This window comes from Neophocaena asiaeorientalis, unplaced genomic scaffold, assembly GCF_003031525.2.
Source record: "Neophocaena asiaeorientalis asiaeorientalis breed wild unplaced genomic scaffold, Neophocaena_asiaeorientalis_V1.1 scaffold64, whole genome shotgun sequence".
NCBI lineage: Eukaryota > Metazoa > Chordata > Mammalia > Artiodactyla > Phocoenidae > Neophocaena > Neophocaena asiaeorientalis.
This window is the reverse complement of record NW_020185334.1, coordinates 2,804,224-2,825,530: the sequence shown is the minus strand read 5'-3', so window position 1 is coordinate 2,825,530 and position 21,307 is coordinate 2,804,224. Positions and strand designations below refer to the sequence as shown.

Here is a 21,307-nt window from a genome sequence, read left to right as displayed (position 1 = left end):
GTGTGTTTGCCTGTGCTTTCTTGGAACTGTCACTTGTGTTTCCCTGGGAACAAACTAGTCAATTTAATATTCGTTTTTTTCATCCACCCACCCATCTATCTCATCATTCATTCATTCATTCATTCATTACCAGCCAGGAGCTGGGGAGAAGAAAGTCACCACTGCCCATTTAAGAATATATGGACAAAACACTCACAACGATAACCTACCAGCCATTTCTTTGATGTTGGATCACCACAGCCAAGGTGTGCTACTTTGTTCAACTCAAATGAGCTTAACCTTTTTTTTGAAAAATGGTTTCATCAAAGGCTCTTGGAACTCTCCATCTTTCATATACAGTTTATAGAGCTTCTACTATTTATCACAATGGGGAACAGTGATGGCTAGGGCAGTTCTTGCTGTCAGGCAGTCTAGTGAGTGTGTTTGTAGAAGCCGCAAATTACCCTGGCCTCAGACCTGCTCACTGGACTATACAATCTGTGTGCCCTGACCCACCTCTCAGCTGATGTGAAACGCTATACTGTCTAGTGCAATGTTCCAAGCCTACTATTTCAGTAGAAATATGGAGAGAGCCATCATTTTTCAATTTTATTAAAACAGCAGAATACTTTATTCCCATACACATTTTACCCAGAAGCCTACTATATATAAAACAGATTAAAACAGGGCTGGTGCGGATGACGTAGTGTCTCTATGTACCTCCAAACCAATGGTCCCTGAAGCCATTCCACTGAGCCCCCGTGCTCCTCAGTCACTGGGTTGAAAAGGATAGACTTTTCTTTTTCACTAAAGCAAGAAAAAGGCTTGGAGGGTGACTTTGTTCCTCTATGTAAAATGCAATGATTGACTGACCTTCAGGTCATTTCCAGCCATGTCTTTTGGGTTTTATGATTCTGTGTCTTATTGAATAGTCCGTGTGAAAGAGAAATTCGTCGCAAAACACCGAGCTGATCTCCCTGTGCTATGCTGCTGCTTCCCACTAGCTAACTATTTTACATTTGGTAGTGTATATATGTCGATGCTACTCTCACATCACCTCACTTCCCCCTCCCCTTCCCTGTGTCCTTAAGTCCATTCTCTATGTCTACATCTTTATTCCTGCCCTGCCACTAGGTTCATCAGTACCATATATATATATATTTTTTAGCTTCCATATATATGCATTAGCATGTGGTATTTGTTTTTCTCTTTTGCTTTGCTACGACCTAGAGGGGTGGGATAGGGAGGGTGGGAGGGAGGCTCAAGAGGGAGGGAATATAGGGATATATGTATGCATATGGTTGATTCACTTTTGTACAACAGAAGCTAACACAGTATTGTGAAGCAATTATACTCCAATAAAGATCTATTAAAAAACAAACAAACAGAAAAAAGGAAATGCGAATCCAGTCCATCCATGGTGCAATGCTTAAGGGCATAAACTGAAAGCAGCTGCCTGGACTTGACTCCTGGGATACTACTTAACTTGCTGTGGTCTTAGGCAAGTGAGTTCACTGATCTGCTCAACCCTGAGCAAGTTACCTGTCTGTGCTTCAGTTCTTCCAGCTGTAAAATAAGGAAAGGGATATTGATGAACTAAGGTTTTTGTGAGAATGAGGTAAAATAAGACATATAAAATGCTTCATTATGACTGAAAACAATTCCATCTATAGTAAGCATTGTATAATTGCTTACTGCATTACTTGGTATTATTCCTGAGGTGTTCAAGAAGTATTTGGACTATGTCTTGGAGAAGCTGTAGAAAGGATTCTTGTGATGCAGGTGAGGTAAAGCTAGATTTCCTTCAAGGTCCTGGATTAGTCAGGATAAGCTAAATTATGCCAGTGTAACAAATAAACCTTGAGAATCTCAAAGACTTACCTGAATCAAAGTTTATTTCTTGCTCACAGATCTAATACCAGATCTAATACAAATCGGACATCTCCCTGCACACTTCTTCTCCGTAGGAAGTGACTCAGGCTTCTGCGAGCTTGAGGCTTGGCCATCTCAGCAACTGGCCTCCACAGTCACCATGGTAGAAAGAAAGATCAGCCCGGAAGTGACACATCACCTTGCTTACCATGCATTGGCCAAAACTAGTCACATGGCCCACCTGAATTTGGGGAAATGGTGGTGGTAAACTAAGAGATATGGATACAGATATGAATAAGCAGATATCTTTAAACCTTCTAAAGCTGAAACTCGAAATAGACCTGTCTCCATTCCCACATGAACTGTCCAGTTGTGTGAAAAAACTGGTCCGGAACCACTGGAACTCTCTCAAAGTCATCTTAATGATCTTGACTATGTGCATTTCTTAATGGAAAACAATTATTTGAGACTAAAGCTAAAATGCCAGTTAAATGAATTGTCCTATGATGACCAGAATTATCCATTGGTCATATTTTCAAGATGAATAACTAGAAACAAGTTACCCTGAAAATTAGCCTATGTCTTAATAAAGATCACTAATTTCTTAAACCCTGTAGTATATATATTATCAGCATCCGTTGACTAACATGTCCCCAACTTGACAATTTTTTCCTTCCCACCCCTGGATGGCTTTACCACTTCATCACAGACAGAACTCACTCTGTTTATCTGACCAAAAAGATCTGCAGAAAAGTTACATTTAAAGACATGATCATAAGAACTTTGATAGCTATCTATCGTCAGTTTCTCTTCCTCTGAGGGGAGAGATATTTCCCTTGGTTCTCTCTCTTACCTGGTCATTATTTTTAACCTCCCAGTTAAAGGGTCTCACTTCACCCTTCCTGCCATCTTAAGAGAAAAAGGAAAGAAATGAGAGAAGGATACGTGTTCAGTCTGTGTTCTCAGAGTCAAGTGAAGGGGAATCAGGGAGAAAGATCGGACAGTTTCTTTTCAAAGGAACTAACAAAAGAAAGTGATAAAAAAGAAACCTGACTGAATCATCGGCCAAGTTTCAGATGGTTCCGCCTGACAGGGCTTTTGAAGAATTCAAAAGCACACAGTGAACCATCACGCTGGCCTCATTGACAACAATGCCTGCTTTAAATAAGATAAACAAGTCTGGTTGGGAACGTTGCAGTAACTCACCCCTTTCTGCAAAGACAGAGCACCTCTCAGGGTAAAGTTGCCCGAAGCTCAAAGGGCTGCACTTCATGGAGCCAGAGCTACCTTACGGGATCTGAGAAAGCACCCTGCTCCGAGCCTTGATGTCCGGCTGCTCCCCTGCCGCTGTGATTGGAGCCTTTCAAGGCTTTGTTTTGGGTTGAGTTTGGGGAGCGGTTGGCCAGATCTGTTGCTTGATGGATGTCTTCACTTTAGTCCGCAAGGCAAAGCCATACGCTTCAAAGAAAGGCAGACGACAGGAATAAGGCCAGTGTTCTTTGAAGCCGAGGTTCAAAGATGAAGTAGCAGTCCCAGTGAAATGACAATGTTTATGAACGAACAGCCACCTTGACTCTGCAGCCAGGCTGCTCGTGGAGTTAATGCACCGCAAGCTGAGGGGCTGCAAGCCACCCAGGCCTTCCACAGGCACCGAGGCCCTTCTCGTCTCCTGGCCTGTCACTTCGTGCAGCACAAGGAACCCAAAGTGGAGATTTGGTTTCTCCATCCTAGTGGATGTTGGGTGGTCCCCCAGCCAAACCAATGCTGTAAGCCCTTCAAGGGCAAGAACTGTGTCATGAATGAATTTGGTGTCCCCCTGAGTGCCAAGCCCAGTGCTCAGCTTAATAAATATGCCATGACTCAAGTTCCATCTTGCAGACCGACCAGATTTCAGGTCAGCGTTTATGCTAAACAAGGAGCCTTGAAAGGCTCCAAGATGGAGGGAACGTTTATCTCATAGGACTGGGGGCTGGGAGTCAGTCCCACACCAGTTGTGGCAGCTGAAGGGATGACTCAGTGATGGGGATACCTCGGTGATGAACACCACTTTTGAAGAGATCCAGAAAGATGGCTCTGTCATTTTCTTCATCGAGACGGGGCCCAGGCAGGAGGGTGAGGCCCAAGCGACACCAACCACTCCCCTAAAGAAAGCATCATCAACGATTGTCTTATTATTTATTTAAATCTTTGATGCATATTTTTCAATTAATAAGTCAACATACTTTTTGAACCCCCAGTTTGGGGTCTCTGTCCCCCAACTCTGGGTAACCTTTTACTTCTCAGAGAAAATGGAAGTTGTATCGCGTGGAGGGGTTAGGGCGTGTGCTTTGCAGCCAGACTGCATGGGGCCCGGTCCTCGACCCACCACTTGCTCCCTGAATGGCAAGTTGCATAGTAAGCACCCAATGAAGGTGAAAATTACTATTATTTTTAACTCATCTGCTTTCCTTCTCTAATTTTTCCAATAGTTTTTATGCACCCTGGAATCTTCCTGTCTCTCAGGCCTTACACCTACTCCATCAGCAAATCCTGCAGCACTTCCTTTGACATATCCCAGGATCAGGTCCCTTCTCACCCTCTCCACCATCGCCTCCATCACCTCTCACCTGGATCACTGGAATGGTCTCCACTCCCCACTCTTGCCATTTTATGACTTGTTCTCCACACAGAAGCCAAAATTATCTCTTAAAAAAATGTAACCCAGACTATATCACCCCTTCACTCAGAACTTTTCATTGTTTTCCATCTTTCCCAGTGTAAAGTCCAGACTTTGGGCTTCCGGGCTTCTCCTGATGTGGTCTCTTCCATATTTCCCACCACTCTTTCCCTTGCTTGGTCCACTCCAAGTAGCTGGCATACTTGTTTTTCCTAGAATGCAGGGAACAGCTCCCACAAAGGATCTTTGCACTTGCTGGCCTTTCTAGAACATCATGTCAATCCAACACAGGCATAGCCCACTCCCTCACTTTCCTCACGTCTTTGCTCAAAATCAGCCTTATGAGAGGAGCAGCTGTATCCTTAATTTCACACCCCTTCTTGTCCCTCTAATTCTCCTCACCTTGCTTCAGTCTTAGTAGCATTTATGAGCACCTGATAAATTATACACGTATCTGCTTATTTTCTGGTTTCCCACTAGGATGTAAACTCCAGAACAAGCATTTTGTCTGTCTTGTTCCTGACACCAAGAACAGTGCCTGGCAATGACAAGTTCTCAACAAATATTTGTTGAATCCTTCTCTCTTTCCCTCTTAGCTCAGCAAATAAAGGACCCTTATCTCTTCCACATCTCTGTGCTTGATTCTCTCCCTTCCCACCTTCTAAAGGCACCGGCCGCTTTTCTCAACCAGGAACCTGTTCATCTCCTTCATCGTAAAAATCCTCCCCTCACCCCTTCTGTTTCAATAGCTGTCAAGTCGCACACCTTCCATTGCTGCAAATCTTCTCAGAAGAATGGCCGTCTGCCTGCCCCCACTACTGCTCCCTCTCAGCCATCAGCCCTCATCCTCTGCCCATTTCCATGGACTCTGTCCCCTCAGAGGTTGCCGCTGCCCTCTGACCCTGTTAGTCCTCCTCCAGCTGAACTTGACTGACCTTTCCACCTCATCCTCTCTCCTTGAGAACAGTCTTCCCTTAGTTGTGGAAGATGCTGTTCTTTCCTGGTTCTCTTTTATTTATTTGTCTGTTCTTCCTCCCCTTCTCTGCTAGTTCTTCTTCCCATTTGCATTTGCCAGAATTCCATCCTCTGCTCTCTTTACATTCCCCTCTGCACATGTATGCCCCCCTTTTTCTTTTCTGTGATGTAAGAACGTGCTTCTCAAACTTGAGCCTGTATCAGTGTCTCATGGAAAGGTGATGAAAATTTCTCCACTTCAGAACAGACAATAGATCACTCCATTGGCTAAGGCATTACTTATCTGACCAAAATGGCTCTAGGAAAAAGAATCTCTGTGATTTCATCAACTTTTCCTATTGTTACTTCAGTGCTAGGCTGATGGGATAATCACCAACGCTGTGAATCACAAAACCGTTTTTTGCTATCATATACATGGAAATATTTGATTTGTTTATAATTGAGTGGTCAGTAGCGTTTCCCTAGAGAGGAAAAGAGTAGTGGAAATTTACTTACAAGTGAAAATAAATACAGAGTTCCAATTCCTAACATATAATATCCAACTTCAGTAGAATACGGCTTCATCTTTGCTAATAAAATCTCCTATGCTTAAACAATAAAGTTAAGAAAAATAGAATTTTCTATTTTTCTTCAAAGTCACACGTGTCCCTCTTTGCCTGTAAACAGAAGGAGTTTCTGGGTGACAGGGTGGGGGACGTGTCTGGATGTTGTATAGGTAGAGAAAAACTAAAGGTAAATTCAAGATGGAATAATGAATTGTGTTCTTCCTGGAAATAAAGGAATTAGCTATACAGGATCCTCAAAAAATATAGGAATTTGACAGGATGGAATGCAATAGGCTGTTTTTCCTTTTTCATTTAATATATTTTCTGAATATAGTATTCTGGGATTATTGCTACAAAAAGATGACAAATAGTATTACCATCATCCTTCCTCAATCCTATTAGATATTATCCAAATAATTTCCTCAATTCTCCGCTTTCAATATGGAGACACAGGCTTTGGTGAACCATAGCAGGAAGACCAATAAGAGAAGGATGGGGAAACTGACTAAAAAATTAGAGCTAAGTACCCCAGCCATTGTGCCAGTACAGGAATTTTGCCTCGAGCTGAGCTTCCTTTGCCCTTTAGAAAATCAGAATTGTGATGAGCCCAAGATCTGAGGAGGGAGTATTAAATAGACATGCTCCCCAACAGAGGGCCTCCTCACACTAGCTTTGTGAGGTTTTTTTTTATTTCTTGCATGACTTGAGAGGTATTCAAAACATTCCATCTGTGAAGAAGCTGTTACTTTGGCCGTAGAATTCTGCTTGCACATCTCATGCTGCCTTTGGCAAGACTGAGGAGTGAAGACCCTCAGCTAATGGGATCGTTCTTTTTTCTTCTGAGTATCGGCCTCTGGGGTAGCGAGGCTCTCCATTCCTGAACTGGGGAGGTGATGTCTTTTAAATGTGCATTTGGTTATATAACGGTGTCACTACTTTATGGTGACATTGTCCATTCTAAAATTAAAACAGAGTATTCTGTCCCTTCACTGAAAGATCCCTGGTTCTAGTCCCTGAGAATATCTGAGGGGTTAAAGATCACTGTGGTTTCTGTGCAAAAAGGAACAGCAGTGGGAAGGAGGGGATGCATTCTGTTAGTGGATGAAATTCAGATCATGTTCAAAAACACAGATAAGTCAAAATCAAAGAAAACAATTGGAGTCCTCTCTGATTTCCAGCAGCTTCCACCTTCCCTCATTTTTCACCCCTTGACCACCACCCAGACCTTCTTTGTTCCTGACCCTGGACACAGATGCCCTTGTAGTTTCTGCTACTCCAGCTCACCTCTCAGAACAGGCTCAGACCCAAACTTGGAGACCAGATGAAATCTGGACTCAGGACAGCTTGGAATGGGGGTTCATGCTGGAGTGACCCTTCTAGCACCTGCCACCAACCCAGAGAGACCATCCCTAACCACCCTTTCCAAAATACCACCCCCTCCCTTGTGGGTGACTCTATCTACTCCCTTATTCTGCACCGTTTTCCTTCATAGCACTTACCACCACCTAGAATTATGTACTTGTTTCCTTGGTTATTTTCTGTCTCCCCAGGAGAATACAAGTGATATGAGGGCAGGGACACTGTCTCCAACTTCAAACAGTATATGTTGGCTGCATGAATGATCCCATTCAGTGTAAGGTTTGGCCATATCCCAGCAACGATTCATAAGGCATTGGTACCACCAATTGGTATTCCCTCTATCTAGAAGATTCTCATCTCTCCCCACAAACCCACTACACCCATTCTTTATCTCCTGAATCTCTGTTCAGCCTTCTAAGTCCTCTCACAGTGGCCACAGTCAAGAAATAATCCTTCCTTCCTCTGTCTCATGAAATCTTTGGCTCTTACGTTAGTCACACATACCCTAATCCAGTCCTCCAAATGGGTAGTGATTAATTAATTAATTGTGCCTTAAGCATCAAATATGTGAATGAATGAAAACTAAAAGACCAAATTTGGGGCTAAGCAGATTTCCTGGACAAGGCTTGAATTCTAATCACTCTCTATAAACAACTACAATATCATTTCTTTAGAGGTTACTTATGGAATTATTTTGGTTCAAATACTGGAGTTATAATCACTTCCTTGGTAGATAAATGCATAAGCCAAAATGTAGAGTTCCTTTCCTGTTCTTTTGAGAAATGAATGGTTTTACATTATTACATGTGCTAAGGCTTTGTCTAGACGCCATCTAATACAGAGGTGAGTAAGGCAGATAATTCAAGCCATTACTACCAAATAGCAGAAGCAAAAATGGAGTTTTTCCTTTAATTATCCAAGCAGTTAGCTGAATCCCTCACTTAAGGTTTCCTAGGGAGACACCATCCAAATCTCATAAATGCATTTGACTCACACAGTAGTCAGCAAAGACTGGGCACCAGCTAATCCTCTCTGTCCGAGTTGAAGTACATTTCCAAAACAGAGGTGAGCAGGTATTCTTAAGCATCCAAAAATGGCATTTTCCACTGAGTATGTTGGAGGGACCTCCTCCCCTCCTCTTTTCCATCTTCATGATGATTTGCACTTAGGGTCTTTTTCAATCAAGAGACTTCATGTTTTCATGACATTATTTGGTGACTAGTAATGAGAGGTTGAAAAAATAAAATTAACACTGAAAAATTAGAGTTTCCCTTTATCAGGGCACCATTTAGCCAATGAAAAGTAAAAGGGCATTAGGATTTTGAATCCTTGAAAATTTTTCATGGTATCTTTCTTACAAGGTCAGTATTAGTTAAGGTTAATTAGTTGTTGTAACAAATTCCAACATATAACACAATAGACATTGTTTTTGTTGCTCATATAGTGCCCAAAATGGGTGTAAACACAGCCTCTTTTCCATCTTGTGGCTCCTCCAACTTATGGCTTCCAAGGATGCCATCAAAGGGGGTCGTGTGTATGAAGTTTTCAGGGGCCATAACTGGAATGGTATGTTTCGTTTCTGCCTACATCCTATTGCTGGGACTCAGTTACAGGAACTTGCCTAACCACAAAGCATCCTGGGAAATGAAGTTAACCGCCTGCCTAGGAGGGGGAAATGGGATTGGTCTTTGCCACAGGACTTAACCTCAGCCCAGGACATTCTTTCCCCAGTCTTTCTGATGGACGTATACTGTGGGAAGACATTGTATATTTTAGACAGTTTCCCAATCTTTCTCTATTGACTTAAAAAATAAACTCTTGACCTGGAGTGGAATAAAAGTAGCTCAAGGAAAAAGAAAAACAAAGTCCAAAAGACTGAAGACAAATCTCTTCCTTTTATAGGGACTCTGGGGGCTTCTAGTCTGGCTTTTACATAACCACTTCGGCTTCTTTCTCGTAGAACATAGTCCCAGGCCATGGCAGGTATTGAGATCATTGTCATTATGATGGTGCTCAATTCCCCAATGCTGTGTACTTTTTGGAGGCAGAAAATGGACCCTGGGCATAATGCTTCCCCCGAAGAAGCTAAAAAGACATGAAATTGGAACAGCTCTGGAAGTCAGACCAGAACAGGAGAGAATGTATATTTTGGGAGTAGTAACACACTCTCAGAAAATCAGGCCATTTTTCTGAAAGAGAGGATGTGATGAGACAGAAAATTATAAATTGCTTCAGTATCAGAAAATTATAAATTGCAATTGAAAACATACAATTTAAACACATGGACATTTCGGTTCGTTATCTGAATCAGATGGCTTTATTTTGAGTCACCCCAACTCTCTTATTCAGCCACACTTTGGTTCTTTTGAGACCATGGACTAAAAGGAGGCTAAGAGGCTTTAAAAAGTATCAAACTTCTGATGTTCATCACATCAGCACCCAGCATGTGACTAATCAAGGTAAACTAGTCACAAGGGAAAACTGAATTCTAAGCGCAGGTAGAAAAATAAAACTAGCAACTTCATATCGAGATTGAATTTATATGAAAATATGATTCTACTCAACATTGCCTTAAGTATTCCATCTACTTTAGGAAGCACTAAAAGCTGTGTGCTTCTGTTATGTACATGTGGGCAAATGCACTCCACATAATTCATTCTGTACCATATCTGGGGTTTTATAAAAATGTTTTCCAAAGGCTTAAATTTCTGTTCTGTATTCAGTTCTTAGGAGAAGGAATTGAATAAAATGGCAAGGTCTTTCAAATAGCTTCATTAATTTATGAACCTCAATCATTTTTCTTTTCTTTACCCTCTGGAGAGGAAACTGAAGATAAAAGAAAAAAGAGTGAGACTTAAAATATAATGCGTTCACACTGGAAAATACAACCATGCCTCATTTTTAAATTATTTTGTCTGGATTATTTCATTCATCCTGATCATTTGTGAAATTTTATCATGAGATTGGCAGGTGAGGTACTGACCCTGCTTCTAACCCAACATGGACTTGGAGAAAGTGGCCCCCGCGCCTTCCAGCTGTGACCTTGGACCTTTGCTCTGGTCCCTGGAACAGGGCACACATATTTTTACACTTGAGTTTGATAGGTTTAAAAAACGGGAGTGACTAACTGGGAAGATTTAATGCTTTGAAGGGGGAAGGAAAGGAGTACACTGGGTGACAGCAATTCACTCTCCAGAGTGGAATTTTCTCACTTTCCTACTGTTTATATTTGACACGAGATCCATTCACAAACATCTCTTGTAAGATGTTGCTTCTCGGCAGGGCAAGCTCTTTGGGGGCTGTAAACTACACTTATCCATCCAACTATCAAGCTTATCTCGTGGCTGTTCTTACTGAATTACTCTTCACCGAGAATCTCTGTGAGGAAGAGACAGTGAGAACCGGAAAGGACTGTGATTAGGGAGATGATACTGTGATAATTAGACACAGAGTTTTCAAAGGTCATCTCAGCACCTACCTTGGCACAGAGTTCAGCGAATACAAACCTGACTTCCTCCAAGTTCTTTTCTCCCCCTAAACCCAGCCACACATCATTGGTTCTGTCCCTCTGAAGTCCCTCCATGAATGCAGAGGAGCCCATAGAGAATCCCACCCATAATGGGCCATCTGAGGCCCCTGGCATCCAAGGCCCATGGCATTGTTGAGGGAGGACCCAGCCACTGCTTCCTAAATATATTTGCCACTTGGTTACCAGCTGGAGATGCAAAGAGAGGCAGAGAAAGAGACAGAAGGCACGGAGGGCTGCGTTTTCTAAATGGTTTCAAGCCACTGGCCTTTCAACAACAGCTAACGCAGAACAGATGGCTGTGCTACGCTCGGCTGGCTTTCAACTGAGGGGCTGCCTCTGTCCATGATTAATCACCTGTGCTGGGGGTTAAGAAAGTTCTACCTGGTTTTTGTGGGGGGGAACCTAAGGTTGGGGTCAGCAAGCAAAGTGACAGGTGTTGCCTCTCTGCCCTATTGCTGCTCACGTGCTTGTAGGACCACGCTGCGGGGAAGCGGGTGGGCATCCAATAAACACAGAATTAGCCAACCTGTGGAGCCCCAGCTAGGAGGGGACGTTTGTCTGGTTGTGCAGAAATGGCTTGAAAAACGTTCCACCACGTTCTGTCCCTTCATTTACTTCGCCTTAAGAGTTAGCCAAGCGTAGAATTTTATGGCAGTTCAGTAAATTCTGCACTTGCTTTGAGGCCTTAAAAGATTTCCCCAGCAAGAGTGTAAAGAGAATCTGTTTGTCTTCTAGATGGCACTGGGGCAAAAGGATAACATGGCCACTTCCTTCCTCCCGTCCTACAAACAAGATATCCTTTTACACCATGAGTCCTCCAGAAGTTACCTCTTCACTCTTGTTTCCTCTGTGTGGATGGAGTCTGAGATGGGGGAGTTGTGATGTAGCACACATGGAATTCTCTGCTAGTTCAGTCCAACTGGAGAAGAACATGATTCCAGCTGCAGGATCTTTGAGGGTGAAGGGGAGTTACTCTTCCACATTGATCTTTGTTTCCTCCATCACGGGTTCATTTTCAGCTCAGCAGCAAAAACCCCAAAAGCGGGGGAGTGCCGTACCCCAGCCCAACTCTTGTCTGGAGAAGTTTGGGGAGAAAATCAGGTCAGCCACAGCCAGGGAGGATTAAGCAGGTGGATTTGTGGCTGGAGAAGGCCAGCGTGTGCTCTAGGCTAGACAGAATGTATTAGTTCTCTATTTCTACGTCACAGATGACGACAAACTTCGGGCTTCAAATGACATCCGTTTATTATCTCACAGTCTCCTGGGGTCGGGAGTCTGGGAAGTTTCTTCTCTGCTCAGGCCCTGGCAAGGCAGAAATCAAGGTGTCAGCAGCTTTTTTCTGCAGTTCACACTCCTCTCCCAGGCTCACATGTGGTGGTGGCAGAACTCAGTTTCTGGGGGTTGCAGGACTGAAGTCCCGGTTTGCTCGTCAGCTGTCAGCTGGGGCCCCTCTCAGCCCCTGGAGACTTGAATTTCTTACCATGTGACCCCCTCCATCTTCAAAGCCAGCAGTGGAGAATCTCTTTCTTCAGAAAGAGCCCAGTCCTTTCTAAGAGCTCACGTGATTACGTCTTAAGTACTGGTTAATGTCGCTAAAATGTATTTTGTTTTTGTAAATTAGGACTTTATGTAGTTAGATTTCCAGTGGTCATATGCTTCAACTTGAATACTGAGAATGAACATTATTCTGGTGAATATTTAATTCTGGGGGTTAAGAAAATATCAAAAGGTATGTCCTGGGCACCAAAACAAAAAAACAAAAGAAACTGAGGAGGGTACAGGAACAACCAGATTGGCTGTAGACACCACAGGTCACTTTTATTGATCTTAGAGGGCAAATCCAAGCAAGTCAGTTCAGTCTTTGGTGAAGACTGGAAACTAATAGTTTTCAATATATTTTTGAACCACAGAATTTTTTTTTCAAATGAAATGTACGTGGAAGTCCATTTTATACACATTTTAAAAATTTTACAACACTCTTATAGGACTTAATTGTGTGCCAGACACTGTCCAAAGTGCTTAAAATCAAATCCTCATAACAGTATGAAATGCGCATCCTTCTCATTATTATTGTCATCGTCATTATTCCCATTTTACAGGTGAAGAACCTGAGCTGCAGAAAGATGAAATGCCTTGCCCAAGATGGCAGAGAGGATTTTGAACCCAGGAAAATTAGGCTCACGGTCCTTGAGCACTTGGCAGAGATGTTGTTGTCACGGAGACAGCTTGGAGGGTGGAGTGGTCCGATCTCCTGGCCGCTGAGCCCCTCCCTCAGTTTTTCCCTGCACCCCCTCCCTGAGGCTTCCTCAGTGCACACCCCGCCCAGCAGACACTTTGAAAACCAGAGGTTTGAATCATGCGCACGCTGCCTCGATGGGGCCTCCTAGAGGCTACTTTCGTTTGCACTGTTTCTCAGAGCGCTTTCAGGGGACCCCCATTAACCCAATTCCTCAGCCAGGATCTCTCCTTTGACTTCTTGCCACAATCTTTGCTGAAGCACATCTCACCCACTTCTGCTGCCACCCTGGCCTCCTTACATGTCTGGCCACCTCTGGTTTTCCCCTTATCCTACTCCACGTACTATACACTATGACTTCCTCTTCCTAAACCCCCTCAGAACATGGCATATCCTGTTCATGATGCTGCCCTGGCTCCCTAGTGCCCACCACCTCTTAGGTTGGCATCTGCAGCCCTCTGGGTCTGATTCCACTGATCTTTCTCATGACTGTAAACCAAACGTTCTAGGCAAGTGAGATAACCATCCCTCCTGGCGTACAAGGTGTTCACTTACCACTTCTAGGTCTTTGCTCCAAACTCCCAGAGCATTTCTTCCATGGGGCGTTCAATTTTCTACCGTCTGTGATTATTACATACTTTTTCTAGGCTATAAGCTCCTTGGAAATAATAGACATATTCATCTTTTAATTCTTTTAATTCTCCCCAACAGCCACTCACACGGAAAAGTACGAGACAACATTCTCCCCAAAGTCCTGGGAAATAGATTGTTATCATCCCCATTTAACAGATCAGTAAATTAAGGATCAGATACGAGTGACTTCCTCATCTCCATAGAAAAAAGAAAAGGGCAGATGGGAGCTGACACATGAACCTGTTGATGGAGGGGAAAAATGCAAAAATACTTGGAGACAAATTGCTCTCTGGAGGCTTCAGTTAGAATCAGCCTTATTATCTTCATAGAATCAACAACCACAACAGTTTATGACTACGAGTGATGGTTCAGAACTGGGGTGCACACCGCAGTTACCCAGGGGTAGGTTTTGTAAAAGGTCCACACCAGTCCTTCTGGAGCAGAATTTCTGCAGAAGAGGCTTACCTGTGAGTATCCCAAAAAAAAAAAAATTATGCCCTGAAGACTCTGGTGTGTTCCCCTGTTTAAGAACCACGAATTCGCAAGGCTCCCAAAGGCCCCAGCCTCCCAAATTACCCCATTCGATGTGTAAAACTCCATCATTAGAGACTTGCTAAGATACTGCTCTCTACTTAAATGCAAGTTAACGTTAAATCTTATCACTCATTCTGTAAGGATTCAAGAAGCACTACTATGTGACAGGCCGGCTGACTCTGTCTATATCCATCTTATGGCTCTTCTCATGTGTATATTATCTGATATCTGCTCTCTCTACTGTTAGGTTATTTCTTGCCAAATAGCCCCAGAATTTTTTCGTCTTCTCCTCCATCTTAGCAGCTGGCTCTTGTACATAGTGAGTGCTTTTCGTTTGTGAAATGTATGAATCCATGAATCATGGGACTCACACCTCATCAGGAATGAGTTTACAAGCTTCTTTCAAGGAGCAGACTTTGATAGACTCTTAGGCACCGCCAATTTCCAGGTCAGCTGTGCAATGCATGAACAGTCTCCCAGCCTTGGTTTCCCCGTCTGTGAAGGGGGCCCAAAAGCACAGCTCCTGGCTCATAGTAGGTGCACAAGACATGTCCATTGTCACCTCTCCTTGTGGATTAAGCCCCTGACGGTGTATCTGAGCAGTGGGTGGGGAGGTGGAAACAGGGGCATGAAATCCTGTCGTGTAGACAGCCGTCCACCCTGACGTCTGGCCTGCCCACTCCGCTCCTGTGTGTGTTCCACAGGGGCAGGACTGAGCGTCCTGGACCGTCCTTGGCACATGAGTATGTGACTATAAAGCATGCTGTAACCTTGGAATCCAGACATCAAAAGGGAGAGCTTCAGTGCCTGATAAAAATATGTGTTCCTCTCAGCAAACCACTCCAAACGCTGTCTTCTCCGTCCCACTGGGAAGCTTGTCACTGCTAATGTGATTCTTATGATTCTCGCTGCTCGGTAGCCTCTTGATCTTTCCTGAGATCTCTCTGCCCCGAGTGTGTAGGAAACAAAATGTCCTGTCTGCTGTCCAGAGCTTAAAATAACAGATGCTGGGTTCCTGCTGCCACATTGAAACTTTACTCCAAGGTCTCTCCCCAGCACCCCTGCTCCCGCCCCCTCCCCATGCCCGGAGCAGAAGCCTAGTGTGAGCACCAGACAAAGAAGGGAAAGGAGGCAAGGGGGCAGGGGTGGGGGGAGGGAGGCCTTCTCAGACCACCGTGGGCACTCTTGAGGATCAAACTGGTTGTTCAGAAAGATCGACTTCTTAAGTTGTGAGACATGTTTTAGGGAAAGATTCTTCCTATCTCTAAAGAAGAGAACCGCATTTCCCAAGCGTCACTGCCTAGGAGCATGTTCGAGGTTGTCCAGCCTGTATTCCGCACTGGTGAAAGGAGGGTGGTGTGTATTTCTGCATGTGCCTTTTTCTGCCTGGGAAATAATAAAATAAGTCCCCCCACCCCCACCCCCATGCCATCTGGGTCTATGCACGTTTCCTCTGTTAGAGAGCAAGCTTGCAAAGTCTGCAGAAAATAGAGTGTCGTTGGTATTGTCTTGCAAACTCATCAAATCCGCCTCTTTCACTCAGTCTTACAGGGGGAAATGCCTTTGTCCTCTTTTGCCAGCAGGTGATGTTTCAATGTTTCGACAGAGAAGATATTTTCCTTCTTTAGCTTTTGACAGGTCATTCTGGGAGTGTCTACTGTCCACAATTCCTTCTGGCCCTCTGGAGATTGAGTTGATCTGAGCATATTTTTGGAAATGCCACAGATGATTGTTTTTATTTGGGGATGGCATGGCTTTGTAGTGGTGACACTTTGGGTTTTATTTGTTTTCCTTCCCCTGCCCCAGCTGTTTTTGTTTTAATAACATTGGAGAGAAGGTTAAACCTAGTCCATCTCTCAAGTTGGCAGAGCTAGAAATCCAAGTGGGTAGAATGGCAACCTACAGGTCATATGCCCAGCTGGGTCCATCCCTGATTTTATCCAGCCTCATGAGAGGGGCGAGGTTGACAGTGAGGTTGGTCTCAAGTCGAGTGAGCACTTTGGAGCCGATAACTGTCAGGGGAGCAAGTGATCCCACAAACATACCATTGGAGACCTCGAGCACTCAGTAAATGCTGGGATGTCATCTTGCCAAACAAGAGGCTAGGATATATGCCCATCTTTTACTTTCCATGTCCAACCAAAGAGCATGACTCAGCCAAGACACAGTCAGGCACCTAACACAGCCATGCATGGCCTTGCGGGTGAACTGGTAATGGCCATTGTTTCTGAGACATCTGAGTCTCCTTGGCTGCACCTGGTGAAATCCGAAACTCATGCTTGATCTCATTACCAGAGATGCTGATTTCATTGGTCTGGGGTACAGTCTGGGCATGGGATTTTGCCAAGCTCTCCAAATGATTTCAAGGTGCCACTGAGGCTACCCAGAACTATTGCTAACAGAAAAATGTAACTAACCTTTCAAGTACCTTTTTCCCAGACACAGTACTAAGCATGTTCCTGCATTAACCCTTTATTTCTCCCAATCTTCCTGTGAGATAAGCTTACGTATCGCTAGGTGAAACTGAGGTTTCGAAGCCTTACGTTGTCCAGGTGGAGTTTGGTTCCTAGTCCATTTAACTCCAAAGCTTATTCCTTTTCCAGAGAACCCAGAATACAGCAAAATAAAATACTCGTATAAACTCTCCAGCACTCTACATAAGAGATCCGATCCTTCACTTATGTATCTGTGCGGAGCCTTCCCTGACTTCTATGTATTATAATAGGTGGAAGGAGAATCAGAAACTAATTAGGGACTTTGTGTATTGCAAAGGGAAGGTCACTGCCTTGCCCGGTCCCCATGCCATGCGTGGCCATCCCCGTACGAAAGAACAAGTGCTAAAAATTCCTTCTACTTGTATAAAGTGCTCTTCAAACAAGGATCTCAAAGCACAACGTAATTAATAAAATCACCCACATCCTGTAGGTGAGTAGCGTTTTATATGCACAAATTTCTCTCTGCCCCCAGGCCCTCCAAGAGGAGGAGAATGTTTCCAATTTTCCAGAGTGAGCAATAGAGTAATTGAAAGGAGCTGTGTCTTGGCCAACTCAAAAGACCTCAAGGCATTTATAGTGACCCTATGTGAGAAAACATGGTGACCACGAAGTGTGTCATAATGGCTTGTCAGCCATGCTGTGCTAAATGGTTCAAAGAGGAAGAAAACAGGGCAAGAATTAAACATTCAGTTCTCAAGAGTCAGCTGCCCCTGCGATCGATATTCTGATCTGTTTGGTCAGCTCTCCAAAGGATCTAGAAGCAGTAAAATGATGACATTAGCTAGTGACCCAGTTACTTGGGTTAATCAAGGCAGAGAGGACAGACGGGGCCAATTAAGTAGCCGGGCAGCCCAATGATGGATGAGTCATTATGGGCAAGTGCAAAGATAATGCCATTGGGAAAAGCAATTTAAGTCATTCATGCATTTCCAGGCCAGGAAATCCTTCTAGTCTGTGAGGGGGATCATTTAGGAATCATCAGACTCAGCCTGATGAACTCATCTATTCATTGTGCAACTAACAATCAACAGAAGAGCTGAACACACGGGGGACAAGCCATATGGAATGCATTTTGGTAGCTGGGATGTATATCTGTGCCTTCATTTGAATCACCTTCTTTACTTTTGTTTGTTTTTAATTTTATCGGAGTAGAGTTGATTTACAATGTTGTGCTAGTTTCAGGTGTACAGCAAAGTGATTCAGTTATACATATATTCATTCTTTTTAGATTTTGTTCTCATATAGGTTATCACGGAATATTGAGTAGAGTTTCCTGTGCTATCCAGTAGGTCCTTGTTGGTTATTTCGCTTCTATATAGTGGTGTGTACATGTTCATCCCAAGCTCCTGGCTTATTCTTCACCGCCCCCCAACATTTCCTCTTTGGTAACCATAAGTCTGTTTTCAATATCTGTAAGTCTGTTTCTGTTTTGTAAATACGTTCATTTGTATCTGAATCGCCTTCTTTAAAACAGGTCATACTCTAGCCCCTCTTCTGTTTTTTTTTTTTTCTTTTTAATTGGAGTATAATTGCTTTGCAATGCTGTGTTAGTTTCTGCCGCACAGCGAAGTGAATCAGCCTTATGCATACACACATCCCCTCTTTTCTTTTCCTTCTCCGGTCCCCAATCTCTCCCTACTCCTTACGTTCTCATCTCCCTAAACACACACAGTTTCAAAGTGTATGGATGATAGCTTTATTTTTAAGTAATGGCAAATATTTTCCTTCCTCACTGCTAGTTCTGTCCTTCAAATAGGTTGCTCTCTGTACACATACAAGTTTCCAAGGGACACTTCAGCATGTTACAAAACTGTTCTTTTTTTTTTAAGCACAAAAGAGGCTTGTGTCTATGCAACAAACTTTATGCAAATGGGAGGTTGGGGGGTGGGATGAACTGGGAGACTGGGATTGACATATATTCACTAATATGTATAAAATAGATAACTAACAAGATCATGCTGTATAGCACAGGGAACTCTATTTCACTTTGCTGTACAGTAGAAAGTATCACAACATTGTAAAACAACTCTACCTCAATTTAAAAAAAAATTTACGCAAATGGTCTACACTTCTCCAAATCCTTTACTTGTATTCATGTTGCAAATCTGGAATTTTAGGGGAGAGGACTTATCTTATTTTTAAGGAGGTGGGTAGGAAACTAAAAGCCCATATGAATTAAAGTAAACCATACTTGCAACTACCTGTTTCTTTAAAACGAAAGTCCTAATCAGGAACCCCCAGAAAAAGGTTATCCATGACTGCCATGTTGATAACTCTAATGAACGCTAGTTCTTCTCCTGACTTACCTTCTCCCTCTCTGATTTCTCCTGTTTGTCTCCCTTTTAAGCTCATTCTCTCTTATCAACCATTCAGTGTTGGATTCTCTAAACACTGTATTCCTGGTTTTTTTCGACAGTTGACTCATTGTTCCATTCTCGTCTTGCCCTACACTCAACCACATCTTGCTGGTTCCCAGCCACTCTGTTTTCTACAAACTACAGTAGCATTGCATCTGTTTCCTGTGCCAGGAATTCTCTCCTCTGGTTCTTTATCTTGTTAACATTTGTCCATCCTTCAGATCTCAGCTCACTCATCATATATTGACTTCCTCACACTTGGTCCAATCTCTCTACTATGGACTCTCATAACACCACATAGCATTCTTTACCACACTCATCAGAGTTGCAACTTTATATTCATTTGTGTGATTTATTTGATTAATGTCTGTCTCCCCCATTAGCCTATAATCTCTTCCCCGTTTCTGTTTCTTCTCTCCCTGTTGCTATTGACCAACCTTGCACTGCCCACTTCTCTTCTTCACGGGCTACCATAGCTTCTACTGACCAATGGCTTCCTCTATCTCATAGATTCTGATAATACGCTTTTCTCTCAGTGCCCCTCAATTTCTAGTCTTCCTCCAATTGTTGGTTGTCTCTAAATTTTTTTACATTCACACTCTACCAGCAAAACAATCTTATTGGTTTGATTCATATGTACGATCTCTTCGGCAAACTTCTCATGACAGACCAACTCATGGCTCCCTGGGCAACACTCGAATGGACTTCCCTAGGGTCAAGCATGTCCTGCATCCATGGGCTGTAGCCAACATAGTGGACAGGTCAGCTTTCCTGAGAGAGTACGATAAATCAGATACTTTCTCCATCACAGTCTGCTTGCTGAGAACTGGCAGAGCTGGGGAGGGATATTCCTGGAGAACCAGGATTGGGGAAAGAGTAAAGAGTAGAAACAGAAAACAAGCAGGGACAATTGAGGCATTCAACAACCTCCTCCTTGGTTGGTGTTCCACTCAACGAAACCACCATTCCTAGGCATACATTGTTAACAAATTTAAGATGTCACAGGAGTCAAGTCCATTTATATCTGATGAGCAAAGTAAAACTCTCAACGGAAGATCTGAAGTATTTGGGGAGTGATAGAACCCAGTGAAAAATGTCAGATGATTAGATTTTAAAAGCACCTTGGAAGGGTAAAGGCCTGTCTACTTCTGGTTCATAGTTACTCCTTGGGAGCAGCCCTTCAGGCCCCAAAGTGAAGGGGTTCACCGGTCCTCCCTTGTGGCAGGCCCTGGACTCTAGTCTTTGATGCTGTACCCCATGCCCTTACCACATGAGGCTACCAAAATCTTGTTCAGCCCTCAATCTCTCAACTGGCTCTACTAGAAAAAATTGGTATAACAATGATCATAACAGCTGTTAGAAATGAGTTTTACTGAGCTTGAGGAGAAGAGATGGCCACCATCCTTTATCTGGGTGGACATCATCAATTGCTTCTCTTGGACAGAGCAACATACTGTAGGGTTAACAGCACAGATTCCAGAACCAACTGCCTGGGTTCAAATTCTGGCCCTGCTTCCTACCAATTTTGTGAACTTGGGTAAGTTACTTGTCTCCTCCTCATGTATGACAAGAGATTATAGCATCTACCTCAATATAGTTGTTGTGAGGACTAAATAAATCATTAAATGCCAAGTGCTTATAACAAAGTTGACATTACATATCTGTGAGCTACAATAATTATTGCTGTTGATATTACTATTGTCCTTAAGAAGTCACCTCATCCAATTATTGGCCACCTGTATTACTCAGGACATATCAGCTCATATTCTACTGACATATCAGTAGAAATTCAGCTCAACGTAGCTTCAGTAAGAAAAAGAAATGTAATGGTTCACACAGCAGGGTAAGTCCAAAGGATGGACTCACTTAGGCACCGCCAGACCCAAGAGTTCCAATGATGCCATCAAGACTCTTGCTGTCTTGTGCCTTGGCTTTCTTCTGAATCAGCATCATTCTCAAGCAGGTTTCCTCCGTGGTGGCAAGGATGTAGCTTGAAGATGACCTTGTTTTTACACTTCTTCCTCAGTGGATTTGAAAGATTGGTAGGCCCTGGTTGTGTTCCATCAATGACCCAATTATCAGGGGGGTGGAGTATTCCAATAGGCCAGATCTGGGTCACACAATACCCCTGTAGCCA

General features: G+C 43.4%; 1 protein-coding gene across 2 annotated transcripts in view; it reads left to right on the top strand.

The window, feature by feature from the left end:
• The window catches only part of SPTLC3 (serine palmitoyltransferase long chain base subunit 3), a 124,937-nt gene that overhangs the window by 90,437 nt on the left and 13,193 nt on the right, over window positions 1–21,307 (top strand). The window lies entirely within an intron of this gene.